Raw genomic sequence first — 26,037 nt, 5'->3', positions numbered from 1 at the left:
TATATTTAAAGCATGGGATCATGATCAGCTATCTTTCTGTAACACCATAGTCCTATTTTTATTAGTTACTGCATTAATTTATGTGGTGCTGGAACTTTAGATACAGGTAATTCAATTTCTGCAAATATGTCTGCCTTCTGTGGCTGTCTGAAGATGGGAGAAAATGACCTCCATGCTGAGACCTATCTCATACTGGCTTGTCTCTTGTGCTGAAGTCATTGGCTCTGTATGTCTTGATATCAAACATCCGTAGTATACATATTTGCTTTTTTTTTTTTTTTCTTGAGATGGGGTGTCACTCTGTCACCCAGGCTGGAGTGCAGTGGCAGATCTTGGCTCACTGCAACCTCCGCCTCCGAGGTTCAAATGATTCTCCTGCGTCAGCCTCCCGAGTAGCTGGGATTACAGGCATCTGCAACCATGCCCAACTAATTTTTGTATTTTTAGTAGAGACAGGGTTTCACCATGTTGGCCAGGCTGGCCTCGAACTCCTGACCTCAGGTGATCCGTCTGCATCTACCTCCCAAAGTGTTGGGATTACAGGCATGAGCCACTGCACCAGGGCTACGTATTTGCTTTTGGATTGTTCCAGTAAAGCAGCCTGGTGACAAAAAGTCCATCAATCCTATATGTTACTCACTGCAATAGAACTTGTTTCTTCAGCTCCCTCCTCTTTACAGTGAGATGACTACCAATTCACAAGCTTTCATTTTTTCAAGTTCTATTTCAAATGAGATAACGAGGGTGAAAATATCTTGTTTACAACTTAGCATTTAGGCTGCACTGCCTATGGAGTAACTGTTCTTTTATTCCTTTACTTAATAAACTTGCTTTCACTTTACTCTATGGACTTGCCTTGAATTATTGCTTGTGCAAGATCTAAAAACCCTCTCTTGGGGTCTGGATCAGGACCCCTTTCCAGTAACATCTTTCTGGCAAACCACGGAAAGGAGGACACTGAGGAGACCCCCGACCCAAAGGAAATAGACTGCAGCACTGATTGGCTGACTTTTGATATCATCTTTCGTTGGAACTCGGAGTTATTAATGGCCCTTGCCATACCAACACTTTCTGACTGAGCTCTGCTCTACCCTGAATGCAAGAGACCTAATAGTTAGGCAGGCATATCGTCTCCCCTTATTCAGCCTGAAGAAGTTGCAGAAGATGGGTCTTTATCCCTCTAGAAGCGTTAGGATTAAGGATTCTCTTATGAAAGGGAGGGGTGAAATGTCAGAGGTGTTTAAACAAGAGCAACTCTATCTTGAATAGGGGCTGGGTAAAATAAGGCTAAGACCTGCTCAGCTGAATTCTCAGCAAGTTAAAGCATTCTTAGTCACAGGATGAGATAGAAGGTCCGCACAAGACCTAAAGACCTTGCTGATAAAACAGTTTGCAGAGGAACCAATAGGCTATACATAGATATATAGAAAGAGATTTACTATTGTTACAGCCTCACTAATACACCACAATGTAGTAGTCTCATTGCCTGAAACAGTACCTGGGTCCTTTTTCTCACGACCAAGGAAGTTAAGGAGCACAGACACCAAGGGTGAGGTTGTAGCGAAAGTTTAATAATTGAATGAAGAAGGCTCTTTGCTGCAGAGAGGGGACCCAGAAGAGAGCCGCCGTTTTTACAGTTGAATGCAAAGCTTCTATAAGAAACCTATGAGGGCTGGGCATCTCATTTGCATAAGGTGCACCTTTCTGGTAGCTCCACCCTGTCCTCCTAATGTACATGCGGGCCCTTAGCTTGAGTTCTTCCCTATTGCTTTGTTGCACATGTGTCAGGGGATGACATTTTCCATTGTGAGCATGTCTGGGCAAGTCTCCTGTGTAGCCTTTCTTATCTGTGCAGCTGTGGGCATGTCTTCGGCAAGCCCCTCTGTGCAAGTTCCCTTATCTGTGCCTGCAGGCTCTTCTTTAGTTTGAAAGGATTCAGCTGAGGACCCACCCTAACTGCCTGCCTGATGGGTTTTTTTCCTTTCTCCTCTCTCATTCTGAGGGATTGGCACATGAAGATATGGAGGCTGAGAAGTTCCACAGTCAATTGTCTGCAACAGCAGGTGATATGGTTTGGCTGTGTCCCCACCCAAATCTTAACTTGAATTGTATCTCCCAGAATTCCCACAAGCTGTGGGAGGGACCCAGGGGGAGGTAATTGAATCATGGGGGCGGGTCTTTCCCGGGCTATTCTCTTGATCGTGAGTAAGTCTAGCGAGATCTGATGGGTTTATCAGGGGTTTCCATTTTTTGCTTCTTCCTCATTTTTCTCTTGCCACTGCCATGTTAGAAGTGCCTTTCACCTCCTGCCATGTTTCTGAGGCCTCCCCAGCCATGTGGAACTGTAAGTCCAATTAAACTTCTGTTTCTTCCCAGTCTCGGATATGTCTTTATCAGCAGCGTGAAAATGGACTAATACAGCAGTAAAGCCAGTGATGGCGATCCAGCCCAAACCTGAAGGCCAGAGAGCCAGGGGAGCCAATGGCGACAATCTCCATCTGAGCTGGAAGGCCTAACAATAGGGAGTAGCAGTGTCTGAGGACAGGAGGAGATGGATGTCCCAGCTCAAGCGGAGAGTAAGTTCGCCTTTCCTCTGCTTTTTTGTTCTATCCAGGCCCTGAGTGGATTGAATAATACTCACCTGAATTAGTGAGGGAGCCTTTCTTCACTCAGTTACTGATTCAAATGTTAATCTCTGCTGGGAACACTCACAGACACACCCAGAAATAATGTTTTACCAGCTGTCTGGGCATTTCTTAGCTCAATTAAGTTGATGCATAAAATTAGCCATCACAGCCATCTATTATTAAACAAACAAACAAACAAAGGATTACACTATGTACTTGTGGCCAAATTATAGGTTTTTGGAGGTCAGTGCTTTTCTTCTGGCTTCCAGAAATGACATGTTTGGTTCTGCTTTTGGCTAGCGGCCTTGGAAACAAGATAGGATAATGTCTGAACCCAACTGTGTTGTTCAGACAATTAGGTTAATCCTAAATTGTTAGAAGGGCTACTCAAGTGTCTCCATCAAAGATCTGGTTGCAAGGAAGGACTTAGATTAATCCCACAGACCACTCTGAGAATCATTTGTGTAGGGCAAGAATACTGAAAACCTCCTTCCACCTCTACTGGCGCTCACGGAAAGGTTTCTGGTTCACTTTGAAATGTACATATTTAAACATTCCATCTCAGACTTGCAGTTGTGATGAACTGTGACCTCCCATCACCTAGTCTTTTGAACTTGAAAGTATTGCCTGCTTTTTTTTCTTCTTTTGCTTATTAGGCCCTTTTCATGGTTGAACTAATAAACAGAAATTAAATAGCAAGCAAACAACCAAAGAGGGGGGAGATGAAGTAATAAAGAAAATGGTACCTGTTCAGTTATGGTAAGCGGATTATTGTTAATCTAAAACATCACAAGCTCCTGATGGCAAGGAAAATTTTTGCGGCACTCTGTGTTTAATTCTTATTTAATGGCAATTTTAAGAGAATTTGGCATGAAGACAAAGGCAGAATTTGAAGTCCGACTATCATTGATTGAAGCTTCTGCAGCCACCTTAGCAAAAATGAAGATGCTGCACAGTTTTGCTTCAAAAGCACAATAGGTCTGAGTGTGGTGGCTCATGCCTGTAATTCCAGCACTTTGGGAGGCCAAGGTGGAGGGATCTCTTGAGCCCAGGAATTTGAGACCACCCCAGACAATATAGCAAGAGCCCATTGCTTCAAAAAAATTAACAAACAAAGACAAAAAAAGGCGTCATGGTTTAGACCTCACTCACGTTTATGTGAATAAATCCTACATGAATTTATACCTCTTGAATTCTGCACATATAATACCTGAGAGGTAGACTTTAGATTTGGTGTCTAAAATCAAAACAGAGGCTAGAATATGAAGAAAAAATCCTGGCATTTATTTTTCAGGGATCTTGACACACAGGATTATGAGTAGACATGAAAATATCGACCCAGCTGTAGACAGCAACTGTCAGCAGCTGAGAAATAACCTGGCAGAAGAAGTTTCATCAGTGACTGGGGGGAGTGACACAGTCAAATTCTCAGTCCTGATTTTGGGATAATGAAAACTGACACGTGTACCTTCGGGTTCTCTAAAATATAAGTGGAAAATGAACATTTGCATCTTCCCCTCCCACACGCCACTCCCAACTCCCCCAGTCCAATATACATGCTCTTAGACTCCCACAGCAAGGGAGCCCAGGACAGCACTTGAGAGCTGCTAGCCAACTGGTTAAGAGCAAGAATTCTGGATCAAAAGGATCTGACTGGGTTTAAATCCTGGCTCAACCATCTGTTAGCTCTGGCAAAGTTATTTAACCTTTTTTGGTACCTTATTTTCCTCATTTTAAAAATGGGCTTAAAAATCCCCCCAAAACTGGCTCATAGGGCTGTTGTCAGGGTTAAATGAGCCAAAATACAAAATAAAGTGCTTAGGATAGTGGGTGGCATACATTAGGTGCTACATAAATGTTAGCATTGCTTGTATTGGGAGGCTGTGATCCAAGTTTTGTGCTAGAAAGCGCCAGAGAGAAAAGGGACCAGCCCGGACACTTTTGGTTGCAATGAACAAAAACTCAACCAGATTTGCCTACACAGTAGAGGGAATGTATTAGCTCATGTATCGGAAAAGTGGGAGGGAGAGTGGGTTTGGGGTAAGACTTGATCCAGTGCATCAGTGAATAAATCAGGCTACTTTTGTTGTTGATGTTTTCACTCTATCTTCCATACGTTGTGATGCCAGCTTCATCCCAAGGCTGGCTTCCCTCTGGATCCCAGGGTGTCTGTTAGTGGCCACCAGGATGCTACTCTTCCTCGTTCACATCCAGTGAGATATTATCTTTGTCTTAGCAGTTCTAGGAAAAATGCCGAGAATGCCAAAGAGACATTGCAGTAGGGTAGAGAGATTGAATTCAACTCCGTTGAAAAAAAGTGGGAGAATTTTTAAGCTAAGGGGCTCTGGGGAAGGAGGAAGGGAGGAAGAGAGGCTAGGAAGACAACAGTGTCTGTTACAGAAGATTTTTGTGTGTGACCTTTGGTAGCACTTGCTGAGGATTTTGACTTAGTTCTGAGAGAGAAGGAAGGATCATGATAGTGATAACATAAGCAAATTCCTGAAAAATGTTTTCTCTTGTCCAAATCCACGAAGACCAAAGCTTTACTTCAGGTGAGTCTGCACATCTGCAGAGTAACTTACGGAGCAGGCTACCCTGCTGGGAAAATGTCTGTTGACTTGCCTCCTTTCTTCTTGGAATGTTCTTTTAATATCGATTAAAAGACCACATAACAGAGGAAGGAAACTGGATGGAAAGATCTGGAAGAGAGGCTCTCAGCAAAGACCTTGGGAGAGATTTGAGAAACAGGATCATGAACAGTAAGAGACCCAGGTTGGAATCTCAGCCCCTTCATGTAGCAGCAGGATTCTGGATGAGTCACTAACTCACTCTGAGCCTCATTTCTTCATTTGTAAAGTGGGACTAGTAACTGTATCTCCTCAAAAGGACTGTTATAAACATTAAATGAGATGATATATGAATACTTGGTTGCACAGAAAAGATGCTTAAATGTCTTAACTATTGTTATTACTATTGTTGTTACTGTTATTCTACAGGCAGCAAATATAATAGAGGCCTTGAGATCTGAAAGGGGAAGAAGACATTCTAATCTTCCCAAGATGGTAAAACAGGATACAGTGAGCCTGGGGTTAGGACTCAGAGATTATTTAGAATTTCCATATTTTCCTCTACTGAATTAGAATTTGTTACATTGTATTTTATGAGACAAATCTCTTTCTTCCCCATATTCTGGGTTGAGTAATTCCACTTAAGTAGGAATTATTTAGGAATCTATACTATGAAAAAAATCATAGATTTGCACAGAGACTGAGTAACAAGGGTATTCCATGGAGCATTTTGTTTGAAGGGAATAAAAGAAAATTGGAAATTGCTTAAAAATCCAACAGTCCAGGATTGATGAAATCAGACTTTATTATAAAACATATCAGTCAGCATGCTTTTTGCTGCAACTAAGACAATCCTTCCTCCTTATCTCTTTAAATTAGGTTATTAGGTGATACAACATTTATTACCTAAAAAACAAATACAGAGGTAGAACTGGCTCTGGATATGGAATTTCAAAGTATATCTCAGTATCTTGGTGCTTCTTGATTGGACCTTGATGTGTTGGCATTATCCTCAGTCTGGTAGCAAGATGGCTGCTGCATTTCTAGCATCCTGTCTAGACAAAACAACCTCCAGGGAGAAAGAGCCACGCCTCCTCCCTAGAAACTCCAACTGCTCCTTCCTCTCCTGTGAATAATACACGAAGTGAATAAAAAGCAGATTATGAAACCACAGGGCAAATTTCCCCACTTTTTTTTTCCAAGAAATATTTGCCAATTTTGTTTGCTTTTGCCTCCAGATGAACTTCAGAATTAGCTTATCAATTTTTATAAAATATCTTATTAAGCGTTGATTGGGTTATTTGGGATTTATCAATTCATCTGGGGAGAAATGGACCTAACAGTTCTTCTAATTTAGAAAACAGCAAAGTGGTAGCATTGTTTATACCACTGGAAAATAGGAAAGAACTTCCCAGCAATAGGAAAATAGATGAATAAAATATAATATAGTCATACAACAGAATAGCATACAGCAGTTAAAAAGAATGAGCTGGCAGCATAGGGTAGTGCTAAAAGGTATGATACCGTTGATGTAAATTACACACAAAAAAGAGCACACAGTACAATACTCTCTACTGTTCATAAGTACATGCATATGTATGCAAAAACTATAAAAAGGCATTGAAAAGATTCATCAAATTTATGATAATGGCTGCCTCTAGGGAGCATGGAAGAAGAATGAGGAAAAGGAGGCATTAACTGTATCTACAGTGTTTAATTTCTTTCATTTTAAAAATATTTGAAACATGGTAGGCTCTGGGGGCAGAGAACTGGATATTGGGGCAACAGCAGTGAAGGGGGAGAGTTTCACTCTAAATCCTTTCATACTTTTTATAATCCGAATCATGCGAATTGTCTCACTGACTCAACATAAATAAAACCATAAAAAGACTCTAAAATGCATAACAGTATGTTAGCAATAATCTATTTTCACTGGTACTTTTATTCTCTATATATTTCATATTAAAAAATTATCTTTAGGCCGGGTGCAGTGGCTCATGCCTGTAATCCCAGCACTTTGGGAGGCCCAGGCAGGCGGATCACAAGGTCAAGAGATCAAGATCATCCTGGCCAACATGGTGAAACCCCTTCTCTACTAAAAATACAAAAATTAGCTTTGTGTGGTACGAGCCTGTAGTCCCAGCTACTCAAGAGGCTGAGGCAGGAGAACCGCTTGAACCTAGGAGGCGGAGGCTGCAGTGAGCCGAGATTGCGCCAATGCACTCCTGCCTGGTGACAGAGTGAGAATTCGTTAAAAAAAAATTATCTTTAAAAAAAGAAAAAAACTAGGTTTGGTGCAGTGGCTTACACCTGTAATCCCAGCACTTTGGGAGGCCGAGGCAGGTGGATCACTTGAGGTCAGGAGTTTGAGACCAGTTTGGCCAACATGGTGAAACCCCATCTCTATTAAAAATACAAAAATTAGCTGGGTGTGGTGGTGCATGACTGTAGTCCCAGCTACTTGGGAGCCTGAGGCAGGAGAATGGCTTGAACCAGGGAGGTGGAGGTTGCAGTGAGCCGAGATATTGCCATTGCATTCCAGCCTGGGTGACAGAACGAGACTCCATCTCAAAACAAAACAAAATGAACAAACAACAACAACAACAAACTAGTAATGTGCACACTGTTAGTGATGCAGGTGGTGTCATTGGTGGCAGCTGGAGGTAGCTGAAGAAGAGGTGGAGGTGTGCAGGGTTGGTGGAGGTTGTTAGTGCTACATCTCCAGTGTAATATATGCTTTTATTATTCTCTCTGTGAACTTTGCACATGAATGTCCCCCAATGTCAGATTCTGATAAGAGAAATCAAACAAATATAATTAAAGATAAACACATAAGTCAAATACTGGTGGAGAGGAATGGAATGAGTTGCTCTTACCTTTTTTCTTCATGCCAGCTCCTCCACAGGCTTGTCTACTAATGTCCCCCAGTCTAGACTTGTTTCCCAGTGTCCCCAATCCAGACTTTTGTGCAAGAGTTTTGGAACTTGAGAAGGATGGACAAGCCTCACAAGAATGCTTTGTCCTCCACAGTGTTCCTTGAGTAGTGATGCTTTGTGCTCTGATCTCATGAGTTTCCTCCCTTACACCATCAACATCTCATTTTTCTAAGACCACTTTCATACTGTATGATGGGATGGAAACCACATTTTTCTTTCACCTGCCCTTTGTTCTCTTAGCTTCCCACCCCTTCCTCTTCCAAGAGAGGACCAGACACACTAGGGGGCTTCTCAGGAGAAAACAAGCCAGAAGCCTAGAAGAACATCAATTTCCCTGAGGTCAAGTGGCAGACAAGAGTGTCAACAGCTTGTTCCTAGAGACCTAGAAAGAAAGAGGCCATTGAGGCACCAGGCTGGTAGGGATGGGAGGTATAAATGAAAGACAGACAAAGGGATCTTATGGGGAAGTAGAAAGAGGCAGTCCTGGGAGTTTTAATGAGCTGCTGTGGATACTCTTTAGTATTTGAAAGAGACAAGAAAGAAGATGAAAAACTCCTGGGCTCTGCTTCTTCACACACGAGACTGCTCTGAAGCTGTAGTATAGGGACTTTATATGCATTATGATTATAATGGGCTGACTCTACAGGGCATGCAGTGGTCCTGGGGCTTTCTGTGGGATTCATTTAATCACAAATGTAATTCCAGAGCTCTGGAACTTGGAGGACCCTTGTGTCAGGGCTTCAGCTGTACCTCTGTGTAGGTCCACCAAGGGAGCCACTGCCTCCTACTTCTGTCTTCCTTTCTTCAGGAGATGCCATTCCAAGAAAACCATGGAAGCAGAAAAGAGGAAGGCAGAAACACAGATGAAGTAAGAAGCTATGTCCTCTGTGCATGGAGACAGCAGATCTATTAGTAGACAGGATGAAGAGAAAAGGTGGGAAGAAAAGCCACATGGCTGATGTGACAAGGAAGAAAGTGAGTCTCTCAGCTCTTCTGTTCTTGTTTTTCCTCTTTTCCCAGTGCCAAGAAATGTGTTTTTGGGGGCTGCATTCTTCCCACCGTAATTTAGAAGGATGCTGTTGCCAGGTTTGAAGACCACTTGAAACAATAATTGTTGTTATTCTGCTATACTTACCAAGAATGACAAAACTATTTACATGCTGGGGATAGCATGCTAGAAAAATTGCTAAACAAATTGTATTTTTTTCCTTCTATAAAATCAGAGTTGCAAAGAGCAATATATTAGGCATTTTCTTTGCCAAAGAACTTTAGCTACGATTTTCTCCTTCTTTAAAATTCATATTAATGATCGTAGATACCAGGTTTCTAAGGGAAAGACTCTTTGCAACATCTTCTATATATACCCTGGGTGTTTCTGTATTGAATTTACTTAAGATTTAGGCTCTACAGTTTGATCTCTATCATGTAAAAATATATAGCAAGAAGGTTCCTGGGACAAACACTGAAATGTTTATTTTTAATTTTCTCTGGGCATTGACATTCTGGATGATTTTATGTTTTCATACTTCTTTCTATTTTCCATATATTTTACAATCTGTATTCCTAGCTTCAAAAATAAAATAGTTGCTGTGAATAATCACTCTGTGTAAGTATTTTATGTGACATATGATCGCAAGGATATAAAAAATGTATGAAGCAAAGTGACTGCAAGTAGAAAATACCAAAATATTAACAGTGATTCTTACGGAGTTAGAATTATTCTTTATTTTATAATTATTCTAAATGAACATGAACTACTTTTATAATAGGAAAAAATTATTTTAAGAAGGAATTTATTAAACTTGAACCAAAGAAATGCCAGAAGGGTCAAGCCACTTGGCATTTTCTCTCTCACAGTGGCATTCTAGAATTTTTTTTGAAAGGGCATGTTTTCCCCTGATATCAATCTCAGGAGGTTGAAGGACATACCCTTAACACCTCTAGCTTCCTTTAATAACTGATTTGAATGTATTATCCTCCTATATTTAGAAATTCTCTTCAATCGCACTGTGATTCAACTTAAAGGCAAAAATGCACTTGTGCCTAACTTTTAATAAGTCTTATGGAACATGTAGCTGAATTAATGTCTAATTCCCTGTACTGGGGAAATCCAGCAGGAATACTGGTCATATGCATATACCCTGGGATAGAGCCAAAGGAGCTAGTCTTGACTGGACTGGGGAGGGGACAGTGTTCTCAGGGGTCTGGAGGCTGACCACGATTAGAGGAAGGGAAGAGTGAAACTGCAGACTGTATCTGAGAAGGGAACCGAGTTTAATATCTGAAAAGCAGTGTTAATGTCAGCTCCAAGGGAGAGGCAGAAATCAGGAAAGATGGAAGAAGGAAGAGATAAATTAGAATTTGGGGTGACAAAAAAAATGCAGAAATGTAGTCAGGTAGACCTTGGCTGAAATTCCAGTTCGGCCACTTACCTAGCTTGGGCAGGTCACTTAACCTCTTTGATCCTCTGTTTCTTCATCTTTGAAATAGGTGTGACCCAGATATCATCCGAGGTCATCTTCTTCTTTGACTTTAACTGAGACTGGCTTCTGGGTAGAGTCTGTGCTCTCTCCCAACATTGAGGAGTAGGACCAATTGTGATTAACAGAGACTCAAAAATATTAGCTTGATAGAGAGTTTTATTCTCTCCCCCAGCAAAGTCTAGCGATGGGAGAAGAGAGGGGCAAGCATCAATGGCCAATGATATAATCAACCATACCTATGTAATGAAGCCTCCATAAAACTCAAAGGACAGGGTGCAGGGAGCTTTCAGGTTGCTGAACACTTGGAGGCGTCTGGTGGGGGCTGTGTCCAGGGGGGCATGGAAGCTCCATGCCCCTTTCCTCGTACCTTTTCCTGTGCATCTCTTCCATCTGGCTGTTTGTCTGTAACCACTGTAATATCCTTTATAATACATGGGTAAAACAAGTAAAGTGTTTCCCCGAGTTCTGTAATCCTCTCTAGCAAATTAATTGAACATGAGGAGGTGGATGTGGGAACCCAGGTTTATGGCTGGTCAGTCAGAGGCACAGGTCACAACCTGGGGTTTGCCATTGGCATCTGAAGTGGGGGGAAGTCTTGTGGGACTGTGACCTTAACCTGCGGAGTCTGATGCTATTCCCAGGTAGATAGTAGAAGAACTGAGTGAAGTTATAGGATACCCAGTTGGTGTCTGCTGGAGGATTGCTTGGTGTGTGGTAAACCCAACAGATGCCTGGTCACAGAAGCCTTCTGATATGGTTTGCTTCTGTGTCCCCACCCAAATCTCATCTCCAATTGTAATCCCCATGTGTCGAGGGAGGGAGGTGATTGGATCATGGGGGCGGTTCCCCCATGCTGTTCTTGGGATAGTGAGTAAATTCTCACAAGTTCTCATAGTTTTAAAAGTGAAAGTTTTTTTTTTTCCCTGCACTCTCACACTCCCTCCTGTCACCTTGTGAAAAAGGTGCCTGCTTCCCCTTTGCCTTCCTCCGTGATTGTGTTTCCTGAGGCCTCCTAGCCATCCGTGCTTCCTGTCAAGCCTGCGGAGCTGCGAGTCGATTAAACTTCTTTGCTTATTAGTTACCCAGTCTCAGGTAGTATTTTTCATAGCAGTGTGAGAACATACTAATACACCTTCTGTGCTGCATTGAGTGAGCACGTGAGAGAAGGAAAAACCAATCTCTTGCAGTGATAATTGGAGCAGTGGTCATTCCGCTGGCCTTTTCGTCAGCTGACTGATTGTCCTGACTGTTTTCTGCTCCTTGGTCAACTTGGGAATTTATGGGCAGCAACTTAGAGAAAATAGAGTGGAGGTCTTACACTGAGTCTTTCAATTTGACCGAAGCAGTACAAGTCTTTCGAATACTGTTCCAAGTAAAAGTTTTAGAAAGAGATATATAGATTTTCTTTTTCTAGTCCAAAGGAAGACCAGCCTATGTCAGGCAAAGAGTGCTTGAAGGATCTTGGTTGCCCAAAGCAGAAACACACAGAGCTGTCTGCTCTCAGATCAATGGTAGTGAAGAGAAGAGTGTTTGTGCCCCACAGCAAGGGAATATGAACAAAAGAACTTCATTGGCTTTCTCCATCACCTGATTTGACATTGATTTCCAATTTTAAAAAAGGAGTCCAAAGTTAGTCCCTGTGGAGTCAAATATGACAATAGAACAGCTGCTACCTCAGCACAGATGGCAATTTTTTAGAGAGGACTTGTGAAGAAAGAAGGGGATCTTTTCTCTCTAAATAAACGCTGCTCATTTAAGATCATTCCTCCTCAACAGCTTCTACTCTACTCAAGAAACTGCTAGCATCTCAATTGTTGAAAATGCTAGGTTAAAAAAAATGAATACAAAAAGAAAGTAAACCTACCTAGATGGTAAGACAGTTGTACCTTAACCAGATATCATAAATCTTTTTACTCTAAGACAATAAAATGTCAAGTTCTGGTCATGGTGCTGGCTGACTCAGTGGCTTTGGGAAGTATTTTAGATTCTTTTAGCTGCAGTTTACTTTTCTGTAAAGTGAGAGAGGCAAGCTGCAGGTGTTACTTAAGGTGGTTGGCTTACTTTGTGGGGGAGCTGGTGCTCATCATAGACAAGGGGTTGGTCTTCCATTTTGCAAGTAGAGAAATGTTGGAAACACAAAAAAACCAAAACAAATGCATGTAGTAGCATGGTTTCGAAGGTAATCTTTAGAGTCAGACTGTTTGATGGGAATCCAGGCTCCACCACTAGTTAGTTGTGTGACCTTCAATCAGTTACATAAACCTCTGTGCTTCCATTTCTACATGTATCATATGTATAAAAATACTACCTACCTTATAGAGTTGTTACATAATGTATGCAAAATGGTTAACCCAAGGTTGGTTTATAATAGGTGCTTAAGGAATTTTTTTTGGAGGTGGAATCTTGCTATGTCACCCAGGCCTGATCTTGACTCACTGCAACCTCGGCCTCCTGGGTTCAAGCAATTCTCTTGCCTCAGCCTCCCAAGTAGCTGGGATTACAGGCGTGTGCCACCATGCCTGGCTAATTTTTGTATTTTTAGTGGAGATGGGGTTTCACCATGTTGGCCAGGCTGGTCTCGAACTCCTGACCTTAGGCGATCCAACTGCCTCGACCTGCCAAAGTGCTGGGTTTGCTCATGCCTACTAAAAATACAAAAATTAGCCAGGTACGGTGGTACATGCCTGTAATCCCAGCTACTGGAGAGGCTGAGGCAGGAAAATCGCTTGAACCCAGGAGGCGGAGGTTGCCGTGAGCTGAGATCATGCCATTGCACTCCAGCCTGGGCAACAAGAGTGAAACTCTGTCTCAAGAAAAAAAAAAAAAAAAAAAAAAAAAGAAGTGCTGGGATTACAGGCATGAGCCCAGCCGATGCTTAAGCAATGTCAATGCACATTCAACTGATTACCTGGCAGCTCCCTTCCTCTTTCTTAAAATCATGTTAATTTTGTTCATGTTTCCACCCCTCCTCCATGAAGCCCATGTGCCTCAAGAGAGGCTAATTGATCTGAGCTGTAAGGGAGGTCTTGATTATTCAAACCCAGTCCTCAAACTGTTGTGTCATCAGAATAATCTGAAGGGATTGTTACACACACACACACACACACACACACACTCCTTTTTTTTTTTTTTCTGGACCACCCCTCTAGTAGGTATAAGGTGAAGTTGAGAATGTTTTCCAGTAAGTGCCCAGGTGATGTTGATGTTGCAGGTTTAGGAACCATGCAGAGAACCTCTGGTTTCATCCAGTCGTGATGTCAGACCCTCCGCCTTGCCTGGTTGGTTTAGTAAGACAGCAGAAAAAGTTTACTAGGGGCTTCTAGAGAAGGAGCTTTTTATTGTTAAGAGAGAGATGAGTTTCAGGACACGCTATTCTGAAAAATGGCACATGGAATTTCAGAAAACAACAGAAGCAGGAAGGTCTCTCTCTCTCTCACTTTCTTTTCCACTTCTTCCCTGAAGCAGGCCATAAAACCTAGCTGACCTTCCTCTGAAAGTAGGTCAGAAAATCCTCATTTCAGATAAAGGGCTTCTCTCCCTATACCCAAAAGAAAATAAAGAAATGTCCTCCTCTCTGAAGACACAGAGACACCAAGAAGAATCTGAACAAATAGGTTTTGGTGAGTTACCCCACTTTATTACCATTGTATCACACCCTTCTGTTCCCCAGTCATCCTTTTGCAGCCCAACTGCCCACAAAAATACAGTCTTCCCTGCTTCTGTAGCTCTTCATTTCTGCAGGTGCCTGTGTAACCTAAAATTTATATTAAATAAATTTGTATGCTTTTCTCTTGTTAATCTTTTTTTGTTGTTATTATAGGGGCCTTTAAGCTGCCTTTGCAAAATTATAGCAATGAGAAATCTAACATAACTGACTCTACCTTGCTTCTAACCTCACAAGTTAACTGTCTTTGCTCATTCCTATATATAGGCTAACCTAACTATGGAAGAAATTTAGTTTATTGTTTAACTTTAGAGCAAGGATGATAATAGCCCTCGACAGAAAAAGAAGTCTTGAAGTGAGTGGGTGTTGCTTCCATGGTTGTTTTTCTTTCTTTCTTTTCTTTTTTTTTTAAGTAAACATGTAGTATTGTTTTGTGTCTTTAAAAATTTATGTAAATGGCAAACCTGTGTATACCGTACAGATTTTCTTGTACTTTGTTTTTATCCATCGACATTTTCTCTCGTTTTAGTTTATTGTGGAGGGACTTCAAGATGGCTGAGTAGAGGCGTCTCTTACTCACCTCTTCTAAGAAGAACCAAAATAGTGAGCAGATAATTGCACTTCAAATAGATCATCTAAGAGAGAGCACTGGAATTCAACAGAGAAATGACAGGAAACACCTAAAGCAAGGAAGGAGAGGGAAGAGAGGAAGCCTGTTTGGCCAAGATCAGCTGGGAGCTGGGAGAGACTCCGCAGTGTGGGGACAAGGTAAATGAGAGATCCCTAGTGGTCCACATTCTCACCACGAACCCCTGCAATCCTACAACAGGAGAGCCTCTCAACCCCGGTGGCCTCAAGACTAACATAGGATAGGGGGCTCCCTGGAAATCGTGGGAAGGCACTGCTCTAGAGACGGAGCTCATCCTGGGTCCCACACATCCCTAAGCAGTGGTCTGACGGTGCCATGTTAAGAGCCCAGCCACCACTGAACTGTGTTTTGCCTGGCAACCAGGATGAGGCAGCAATCTCGCACCCTCCCCCCTACACCTGCCCTGGCCCCATGCAGAGGGGCAGCTGTGCATTCTTACATGCCCCATGGGCAAATTCCACTGCCCACAGCTGCTGTGGCTGCGGACTGCAGGTGATCGAGGCACAGGGGGATGTCCATGCTCCCTGGCTGCCTGCCTACGGCAGATTCCAGGGAAAGCAACCCATCCTCCCTAGTAGCAGGGCCTCTGCTGCCTCCACCAGAGCATTTTGCTGGCCACGGCTCACCCTACCCTTGCATACCATAGCCAGCGTCTATATGAACCACTAGGGTGTCCAGCTTGGCTCCACCTTCTCCAGTACCGAGCACAGCATCCAGAGGCCTGGGGATTGCCCAGCCTTCTCCACCACCAGTGGCACCTGAGCACTCCTCCTGGGGTCTAAGGTTGGGCCCACTCAACCTACTGCTACCACCACAACTGCCACTGACCTGCAGGTGCCACATGTGGGTCTGGGGACTGGCCAGCCTGACCTGTCACAGCCACTGCCAACACCAGTGTGGACCACTTGGGTCCCGGAGGGATGTCCATTGCTGCTACTGCCATCACCCATACCACATCCACTGCCCAGGGACTTGGGAACCTGCTCACATGCCTGGCTCACTGCTGCCATTCCTGGGAACAAGCCTCCCGGAGGCCCAAGAATCAGCCTACCTGGACCAGCTAACACCAGTATGTATGATGCTCTAGGGCCCTGGGACAGGCATGCTCACCCACTGCTGCCACCGCTGGGGCCTGAAGACTGGCCTACCTGGTGTTCCAGACCCCAGCAAAACTTCATCACAGTCTCCACTAGCAAACTGCATCCTGTTGTTGCAGAAATCACAGATACCACCAGTGCTGTTTATAGCCAAAGAAATCCTACAAAGACTAATCATCAGGGAAATGCAAATTAAAATCATAATGAGATATCATCATCTTACCCTAGTTAGAATGGCTATCATTAAACAGACAAAAAAATTACCCCTTAAATTGGCAAGGATGTGGAGAAAAGGGAACACTTATACACTGTTGGAAGGAATGTAAATTAGTACAACCACTGTGGAAAACAGTATGGAGGTTCCTCAAACAACTAAAAATAATCATCAGAGAAATGTAAATCAAAAACACAATGAGATACCATCTCATACCAGTCAGAATAGCTATAATTAAAAAGTCAAAAAACAACAGATGCTGGTGAGGCTGTGGAGAAAAGGGAACATGTACACTCTTGGTGGGAATGTAAATTAGTTCAGCCACTTAGAAAGCAGTTAGGAGATTTCTCAAAGAACTTAAAACAGAACTACCCTTTGACACTGCGTTCCCATTACTAGGTGTATATCTGGATTAGTTCGTTCTTACATTGCTATAAGGAAATACCTGAGATTGGGCAATTTATAAATAAAAGAGGTTTAATTGACTCACAGTTCCAATGACTGGGGAGGCCTCAGGAAACTTACAATCATGGCAGAAGGCACCTCTTCACAGGGCGGGAGGAGAGAGAGTAAGTGCCGAGCAAAGGGGGAAGCCCCTTATAAAACCATCAGATCTTGTGAGAACTCACTATCACGAGAGCACTATGGGGGAAACCACCCCCATGATTGATTTATCTCCACCTGGTCTTGACATTTGGGGATTATTACAATTCAAGGTGAGATTTGGGTAGGGACACAGGGCCAAATCATATCAATAATGAAAAGAAAAAAACATTATACCAAGAAGACACATGTACTGCTATGTTCATTGTGCACTATTCACAATAGCAAAGACATGGAATTAACCTAGTTGCCCATCAATGGTTGATTGGGTAAAGAAAATGCAGTGTACCTATACATACTACAGTACTACAAAGCCATAAAAAAGAAAAAATCATGCCCTTTACAGCAACATGGATTCATCTGGAGGCCATTATCCTAAGTGAAATAACACAGGAACAGAAAACCAAATACTGCATATTCTCACTTGCAAGTGGGAGCTAGATATTGGGTACTCGGGGACATAAAAATGGCAACAATAGAAACTGAGGACTACTAGAGGGACAAATAGGAAGGGGGCAATGGTTGAAAAACTTACTATTGGGTACTATACTCATTACCTTGGTGACAGGATCATTTGTACCCAAGCCTTAGCATCATACAATATACCTAGGAAATAACCCTGTGCATGTATCCCCTCAATCTAAAATAAAAATTAAAAGCCTGGAAATAGAACTACCATATGATCCAGTCATCCAAATACTAGGTATTTATCATAAAAACAGAAAAAGAAATCACTATATTGAAGAGATATCTACACTCTTGTGCTTATTGCAGCACTATTCACAATAGCCAAAATATGGAATCAACTTAATTGCCTACCAATGGATGAATGGATAATGAAAATGTGGTATTATAAACACACAATAAAATATTATTGAGCCATGAAGAAGAATGGAATCCTGTCAACTGCAGCAACAAATGGATAGCTGGATGGAACTGGAGGCTGTTAGGTTAAGTGAAATAAACCAGGCAAGACAAATACCCTATGTTCTCACTCATGTGTGAGAGTTAAAAAAATTGATAACATGGAGGTATAGCGTGGAATAATAAATACCAGAGACTGGGAAGGATGTATGTGTGGGCGCTGAGGGAGGATGGAGAAAGGTTGGTTAATGGGTACAAAAATGCAATTAGATAGAAGAAATACTTTCTAAAGTTTGATAGCAGAGTAGGGCCACTGTAGTCAACAATAATGTATTTTTCAAAATAGAAGAGTAAACCTGAAATGTACCCAACACACACAGAAAAGATACATACTAAATATCTTGACTTGACCATTACATATTCATGCATGTAACAAAATTTCTCATGTACCCCAAATATGTACAAGTATAACGTATAAAAAAAACCCCAAAAAACAACAAAACAAAACAAAAAAGATTTAGTTTATCGTAATAGCTTAAAGTGTTTCATTTTACGAGCCGACCACATTTTCTTATCCATTCTGGTGAGCACATAACTGCTCTAGGGTAGCTGCCCAAAGGGTGAACTGCTCCACTGATAGTGGTATGCATCAGCTTAGCAGCTTACTAGGTAGAGCAGAATTGCTCCCCAAAGAGCTACAACAATTCATCCTCCTACTAGGCACATGTGAATTTCCATTTCTCATATCCTTGCCAACAATTTGTATTAATAAACTTATTTTAAAAAGTTTTTGAGAAAGACATTGTGAAAAAATAGACCATACTTCCCCCACTAATTTTTAAGGCCTTTTTTTTTTTTTGGTCATAAATGAAGTTGCAATACGTAAACCCAAGTCTGTTTCCTGTCTGTCTATTCTGTTCCAGTTGTCACTGTGTCGCCTTGCTCTGTGATATGACTTTACAATGAATCCTGACATCTTTGAGTGTAAGTTTTCCTACATTTTTCTTCTTCAACATTGTCTTGGTTATTCTCTTTGCCCTTTCTTATTCTATAGGAATTTCAGCATCCGCTTGACCAAGTCTGTGAAAAACCCAGGAGGATTTGACTGCAATGCATTGACTTTATTGATTAATTTGAAGAGAATTGCCGACTTAAAAATATTGCTTCTTTCTTACTCGTGAACATGCTGCATTTTTCCATTATTTTTCAGATTTTAAAAATTTACATCCTTCAATAAAATTTTATACAGTTTTCATAATATTAATGTATCTCTTTTGCCAGCTATGTTCCTATGTACCTTATATTTTTGTTGCTGCTGTGACTGATACAGTTTTAAAATTACATTTTCTAATTGGATGTTGCAGGTGTAAAGAGATGTTATTGATTTTTGTATATGATTTTATATCCAGTAAGCTCTTACTGCTTTTAATAGTTTATATATTCTCATAGATTTTTCTACATGGACAATACTATTATCTGTGAATAATGACAGTTTTGATTCTTCATGTCCAATCTTTACATCTCTTTTTTCCTCCCTCTGGTCTTTGCTTTAGCTAAGACATCCAGGATAGTGCTGAATACAAGTGGCACTAATGGACATCCTATCCTTGTTCTTTAAAATGCAATGTTTTAAACATTTTACTATTTAGCATGATATTTGCCAAAGGTTTTTGGTAAATACCTTTATCAAGTAAAGAAAGTTCCCCTGAGTGCTGGTGTCTAAGAGTTTTTATAATAAGTGGATACTGAATTTTACCTATTCTCCTGCATTTTTGAGATTATCATATAGGCTTTTTTTCTTTTATCAATTAGGGTTGTGTATTACCTTTATGGATTTGCTAACGTTAAATCATCTTTGCATTCCTGAGATAGGCCTTAGTCAGTCATGGGGTATCCATTTTTAAATGCCTCACTGCATTTATTTGCTAATAAATTATTTAAGTCGTTTACATCTATGTTTATGAGTGAACTTGGCCTGTAATTTTCTCTTTTTATATAATCCCTCTCCAGTTTTGGGCACTAAGTACATTAACTTTATATAATAAACCAAGGAGCTTTTCTTTTCTATATGCTTAGTAACAGTTTGAATAAGTTAGGAAACACTATTCCTTGAAGGTTTGAAATATACTTGAATAATCATTTCAGCCCTTATTTGGCCGTGAAGAAGAGCATAGGTTGTTAATTACTGGATTCAATTTTTTATATCATCATGTCTATTCAGGTTTTTATATTTCTTGTGAGAAAAGTTTGGTAATTAATTTTTAAAAAAATGTATGCCTGTCTGGGTTTCAAATTTATTGGCATCAAGTTGTTTATGGTATTCCTAAGATGTTTTAAATTTCTGATGTGTCTGTAATTATGTATCTTTTCTCATGTCTAATATGGATACTTTGTACCTTAGTTCTTTTTCTTATTCAGTCTTACCAGAGGATTAGCTTGTTTCTGGTCACTGCAAATATTCAGCCTTTTGCTCTGTTGATCCTCTTTTATTTATTTATTTTTGTTATTATATGATGAATTTCTACTCTTAAATGTCTTATTTCCTTTCTCCTACTCCTTCATTTGAGTTTACGGTTTTTTTCTATTTTTTTTGAATCAGATGAAGTTCATTACTTTTTAAAAATTTTCTAAGACTAAATGCATTCAATATCCTCATGAAAGGTGTGATTGTAAGTATCCAATAATACAAAAAGTACAAAACAGACCTGTGAAATTTGAATATATTAATACAAAGTGCATGACTACATGCGGTACATCCTACAGGTAAAGAGAGGTGGAAGGTGAAAAAGAAGACTGGCTGAGGGCTAGTGAAAAATAAATAAATAGAGAAGCAGAGATGATTCACAGTCGAGTATATCCTACCACCGACACTACAGCCAAAATATACAAACAAATTTTTTCAGAATAACTCTGGAGGATAATAATGGCTGGACTCTTATAATTCACCTCAAAGACTGTGGGAGAGCCAACCCGAGTCATTGTGCGGTCTGTGCATACGGTGGCTTGTAGCATGTAGTTTTTTCCGAAAGGAGGAAATATAAAATATATTTAGATTAACTGTAAAACTACAGGGTGCCTATAAAAGGTGACTAACTTCTTATTGTTACACTATCCAATTTTAAAAATCCTGTTTAAAAAATAAGCACTGAGTTATGTTACTGTAAGGCAGGCAAATGCTTCTTCCTCATTATGTAAATCCGAACTGGTGATATGTTTTTCTTCTGAACATTTAGAAAAGAGGCAGTAAGAGTACTTTGGTTTGGGTTCAAGTGACAAGCTTTTAATGAGCATTTTAGAATTGAAGAGCCCTGAGTTCAGGATATCTCAATGTTCAGAAGGCCTGACTAAAAGAAGCCAAACCAAAACCAACCCACTTATCGTTAACACCACCCATCATTAACACCACCTCTCTTTTCTTCTAGTAAATTTTACTTTAAATATAGAGTGGAAAAAAACCCTAATAGGCTGAAACAAGTCAAACACCCACTCTTCACAGACAAAACCTTCACAAAAGTCAGCTGAAGTAATCCAGACCTAAAACTGACCTGTGCAGATTTTCAAGGAAGTCATCAGTTATGTAACACAAACAGAAGTCAATTATTAACACACTCAGCAATTCCTCTAAGAAATGTGCCCCAAGAAGCATTAATCTTTGTTTTGTACCATCCTGAAGACTACACGTTTTATTTTTGAGATAGTTTAACTTTTGTGTTTGTTTGTTTAATTGAGGTAGCGTCTTGCTCTGTCGCCCAGGCTGGAGTGCGGTGGTGCAATCTCGGCTCCGCTGCAACATCTGTCTCCCGGGTTCAAGCGATTCTCCTGCCTCAGCCTCCTGGGTAGCTGGGATTACAGGCATGCGCCACCATGCCCGCCTAATTTTTATATTTTTAGTAAAGACAGGTTTCACCATGCTGGCCAGGCTGACCTCAAACTACTGACCTTGAGTGATCCACCCACCTTGGCCTCCCAAAGTTTTGGGATTACGGGTGTGAGCCACCACACCTGGCCTTTGATAGTTCAACTTTTTTTTTTTTTTTTTTTTTTTGAGACCAAGTCTCACTCTGTCGCCCAGGCTGGAGTGCAGTGGCACGATCTCGGTTCACTGCAAGCTCTGTCTCCCTGGTTCACACCATTCTCCTGCCTCAGCCTCCCAAGTAGCTGGGAATACAGGCGCCCACCACTACACCCAGCTAATTTTTTGTATTTTTAGTAGAGATAGGGTTTCACTGTGTTAGACAGGATGGTCTCAATCTCCTGACCTTGTGATCCACCCGCCTCGCCCTCCCAAAGTGCTGGGATTACAGGTGGGAGCCATCGCGCCCGGCCGATAGTTCAACATTTTTAATAGAATGTGTTCTCTATTATGTGTTAATGCTTTGGTACTGTTCATATAGAGTCTTGGCTATCCTAAAGACTTGTTATTTCCCCAAGAGGAGCATTGATTCTGCTTTAGAAGTTTCATAAAAATTGAAATCTTTATCAAATATTAATATCAAGAGAGGTGGCACAGGATGCAACATATACAGTCATCTTTCCTTTCTGTATATTTAGAAATTACTTTTTCCTTTAAGATATTTGCAACAGAAAGCACGGTCTGTCCTGCTTAATAATCAGTAGTACAGGTTTCAATCGTTGGAACCTTGGCAAGTCCTTAATATTTCAAAATTATTAACAGCTACCTCTAGGGGCGAGTCCATGTTACTGAGTTATGACAAATTATTATCATGAGGGAAAACAAGTGTAGCCGGCTACCTTAAAAAATGCCCCAACCACTGCTTCTCAATATAGAAAGACTAAAACCACATACCGTTTAGCATATGACAAATCCCATCTCTGTCCGCTGAAATTCCCCTAGTTTCATTCCTTAGAAGGGTCTTTAAAAAAGACCTATAGCAGCATTTGGCTTTCTTGTGAACTATCCAGCATCTTAAATATTATTTATAATTCTTTTTTTGTGAAGCTAGAAACTGATTTCAGAATTTGTGAGACTGGTGGGAAAATAACCCATTCAAAGAATTTGTTTTTTGGCAGAGTAGCAGGTATCCAAGTTAAAAATAGGAGGAGCAATTAGTTGCTTTGTGGTCTTTTCAAAGTTTAAATTGTTTTTTGTTCCCCGTTTCTACTCCTGGAGTGAGGTGGGCAGAGGTTCTGGCCCCCGCCCTTAGGATTTCTTGGTAGTTGCTTTCGTATTCCTGCGGCAAGGCTTGAATGGATGTGAGTTGATGAGGACTTCCCCAAAATGGCCTTTATAAACAGACCCACTACGTATCTTCTGTCTTTTTCAGTCCGTGAGATCTAAAAAGGAAAACACCTGGTGTTCTGGTGGAACCAGAAGCCATCTCCATAACTGAACCATCGTCTAACTGGTTGCTGTAACAAGGAGGCATTTGAAGTGGTACTGGGAGCATCATCATTGTGATCTTTACCTTCCTTCTGCAGTTTATTGGTCTGGTTGCTTTTTATCCTCTTCCCAGATACAGTTTTCACTCTCTTTGGTTTCAATGTAGTCTTTAGACTGGGTCCAGCCCTGCATCTGCCACATGAATCCAGGGTTTTTTGATCCTGCTGGCAACGTCTTCCATCTTTTCACTAACAGGACACAGGCATTGCAGATGTCTCATGCAGCCCCAGAGAGCTCTGGAAGTCCTTTCCATAGCGTTTACTGTCAGTGAAGCGAGAACTGGAGGACTTAACTCTGCAAACACAGCAGCCCTCTATACTTCGGCACATCTTTGGCTTGGGAAAAACCAAATATCTTTTCTTCTGGGCAATAGTCTTCCAAATCTTCCAAAAGCATCCATTCCATATGAAACAACGTGCTGGAGGTGCAGAGTGCGTGCCAGGCCAGTCCCTTTCTAAGCCCTCCCTCTTCAACTGCTTTGTCTAGAAAGATTGGCCCATTACCTTTTGACCTTTCTTCTTAGCTAATAAATGCATTTCAGGCTAAATTGCCCGTAAGTGCTGACTGAGTTGCATCCATCAATTTAGATATGCAATATTTTTGTTGTTTTTCAAGTCTGAATATGGATAATTTCCTTTATGATTTGTTTGTGGTCCTATAAATTATTTACATGACATTAAACATTTCTCTAACATATATGGTTTTAAAGTCTATTTCTCTACTATTGGTTTCTAATTTTATAGTACTTTGATCACAAAATGTAGTCTGCTGCACAATGTTTTGAATTTGTTGAATCTTGCTTTGTGAGGAAGAGTCTCTAGTAAATTTATTCATGTGTCCTTGAAAATAAAATGCATTCTTTAATTTTTGGTGTAGAATATAAATTGCGATCTGTTTGGTAAAGTTTATTAATTGTACTACTTAAGTGTCTATTTTCTTTTTGGCTTTTATTCAGTATTGTAAGATGTTAAAATCTTCCTTCCAGGATTATGGATATGTTCATTTCTCCTTGTGAGTCTTTGCTTTTTCTTTATATATTTTAAGGCCATGTTATTAGAGACTATTATAAGACTATATCTTTTTTTCAAATTATTCATTTTATTATTACATCATGTTTTCTCCCTTAAATTTATTTTTGTCTGATTTAATATGACTGTTTTTATGTATGTATATATGTATTTATTCATTATACTTTAAGTTCTGGGGTACACGAGCACAAAGTGCAGATTTGACACACAGGTATACATGTGCCATGTTGATTTGCTGCACCCATCAACTTATCATTTACATTAGGTATTTCTCCTAATGCTATCCCTCCCCCAGCCCCCCACCCCTTGACAGGCCGTGGTGCATGATGTTCCCTGTCCAAGTGATCTCATTATTCAATTCCCACCTATGAGTGAGAACATGCAGTGTTTCGTTTTCTGTCCTTGTAATAGTGTGCTGAGAATGATGGTTTCCAGCTTCATCCATGTCCCTGCACAGGACATGAATTCATCCTTTTTTATGGCTGCATAGTATTCCATTATGTATATGTGCCACATTTTCTTAATCCGTCTATCATTGATGGGCATTTGGGTTGGTTCCAAGTCTTTGCTGTTGTGAACAGTGCTGCAATAAACATATGTGTGCATGTGTCTTTATAGTAGTATGATTTATAATCCTTTGGGTATATACCCAGTAATGGGATTGCTGGATCAAATGGTAATTCTAGTTCTAGATCCTTGAGGAATCGCCACACTGTCTTCCACAATGGTTGAACTAATTTACACTCCCACCAACAATGTAAAAGTGTTCCTATTTCTCCACATCCTCTCCAGCATCTGTTGTTTCCTGACTTTAATGATTGCCATTCTAACTGGGGTGAGATGGTATCTCATTGTGGTTTTGATTTGCATTTCTCTAATGACCAGTGATGATGAGCATTTTTTCATGTTTATTGGCTGCATAGATGTCTTCTTTTGAGAAGTGTCTGTTCATATCCTTCGCCCACTTTTTGATGGGGTTGTTTGTTTTTTTCTTGTAAATTTGTTTGATTCTTTGTAGATTCTGGATTTTAGCCCTTTCTCAGTGAGTAGATTGCAAAAATTTTCTCCCATTCTGTAGGCTACCTGTTCACTCTGATGGTAGTTTCTTTTGCCATGCAGAGGCTCTTTAGTTTAATTAGATTCCATTTGTCAATTTTGGCTTTTGTTGCCATTGCTTTTGGTGTTTTAGACATGAAGTCCTTGCCCATGCCTATGTGCTGAATGATATTGCCTAGGTTTTCTTCTAGGATTTTATGGTTTTAGGTCTAACACTTAAGTCTCTTAAGTCTTTAATCCATCTTGAATTAATTTTTGTATAAAGTATAAGGAGGTGATCAAGTTTCAGCTTTCTACATATGGCTAGTCAGTTTTCTCAGCACCATTTATATTCCCCATTTCTTGTTTTTGTCAGGTTTGTCAAAGATCAGATGGTTGTAGATGTGTGGTATTATTTCTGAGGTCTCTGTTCTGTTCTATTCGTCTATCTCTCTGTTTTGGTACCAGTACCATGCTGTTCTGGTTACTGTAGCCTTGTAGTATAGTTTGAAGTCAAGTAGCGTGATGCCTTCAGCTGTGTTCTTTTTGCTTAGGGTTGTCTTGGCAATGCAGGCTCTTTATGGTTCCATATGAGCTTTAAAGTAGTTTTCTTCCAATTCTGTGAAGAAAGTCATTGGTAGCTTGATGGGGATGACATTGAATCTATAAATTACTTTGGGCAGTATGGCCATTTGCACGATATTGATTCTTCCTATCTATGAGCATGGAATATTCTTCCATTTGTTTGTGTCCTCTTTTATTTCATTGAGCAGTGGTTTGTAGTTCTCCTTGAAGAGGTCCTTCACATCTCTTGTTTGTTGGATTCCTAGGTATTTTATTCTCTTTATAGCAATTGTGAATGGGAGTTC

At 40.6% G+C, this 26,037-nt stretch overlaps 1 long non-coding RNA gene and 1 pseudogene across 1 annotated transcript; one reads left to right on the top strand and one right to left on the bottom strand.

Moving 5' to 3' along the window:
• Positions 1-1,472: 1,472 nt before the first annotated feature.
• On the top strand, positions 1,473-9,690 carry LOC111555840. The gene is made up of 3 exons (XR_002735662.1): positions 1,473-2,063; positions 2,377-2,576; positions 8,939-9,690. It is a non-coding gene; the product is annotated as an uncharacterized LOC111555840 (long non-coding RNA).
• A 13,133-nt stretch (positions 9,691-22,823) lies between these two features.
• LOC111538773 lies at positions 22,824-23,501 on the bottom strand (annotated as a pseudogene).
• Positions 23,502-26,037: the final 2,536 nt, after the last annotated feature.

The sequence above is a fragment of the Piliocolobus tephrosceles genome, chromosome 10 (assembly GCF_002776525.5).
Source record: "Piliocolobus tephrosceles isolate RC106 chromosome 10, ASM277652v3, whole genome shotgun sequence".
Classification (NCBI taxonomy): Eukaryota; Metazoa; Chordata; class Mammalia; order Primates; family Cercopithecidae; genus Piliocolobus; species Piliocolobus tephrosceles.
This window is presented reverse-complemented; position numbering and strand designations above follow the sequence as displayed.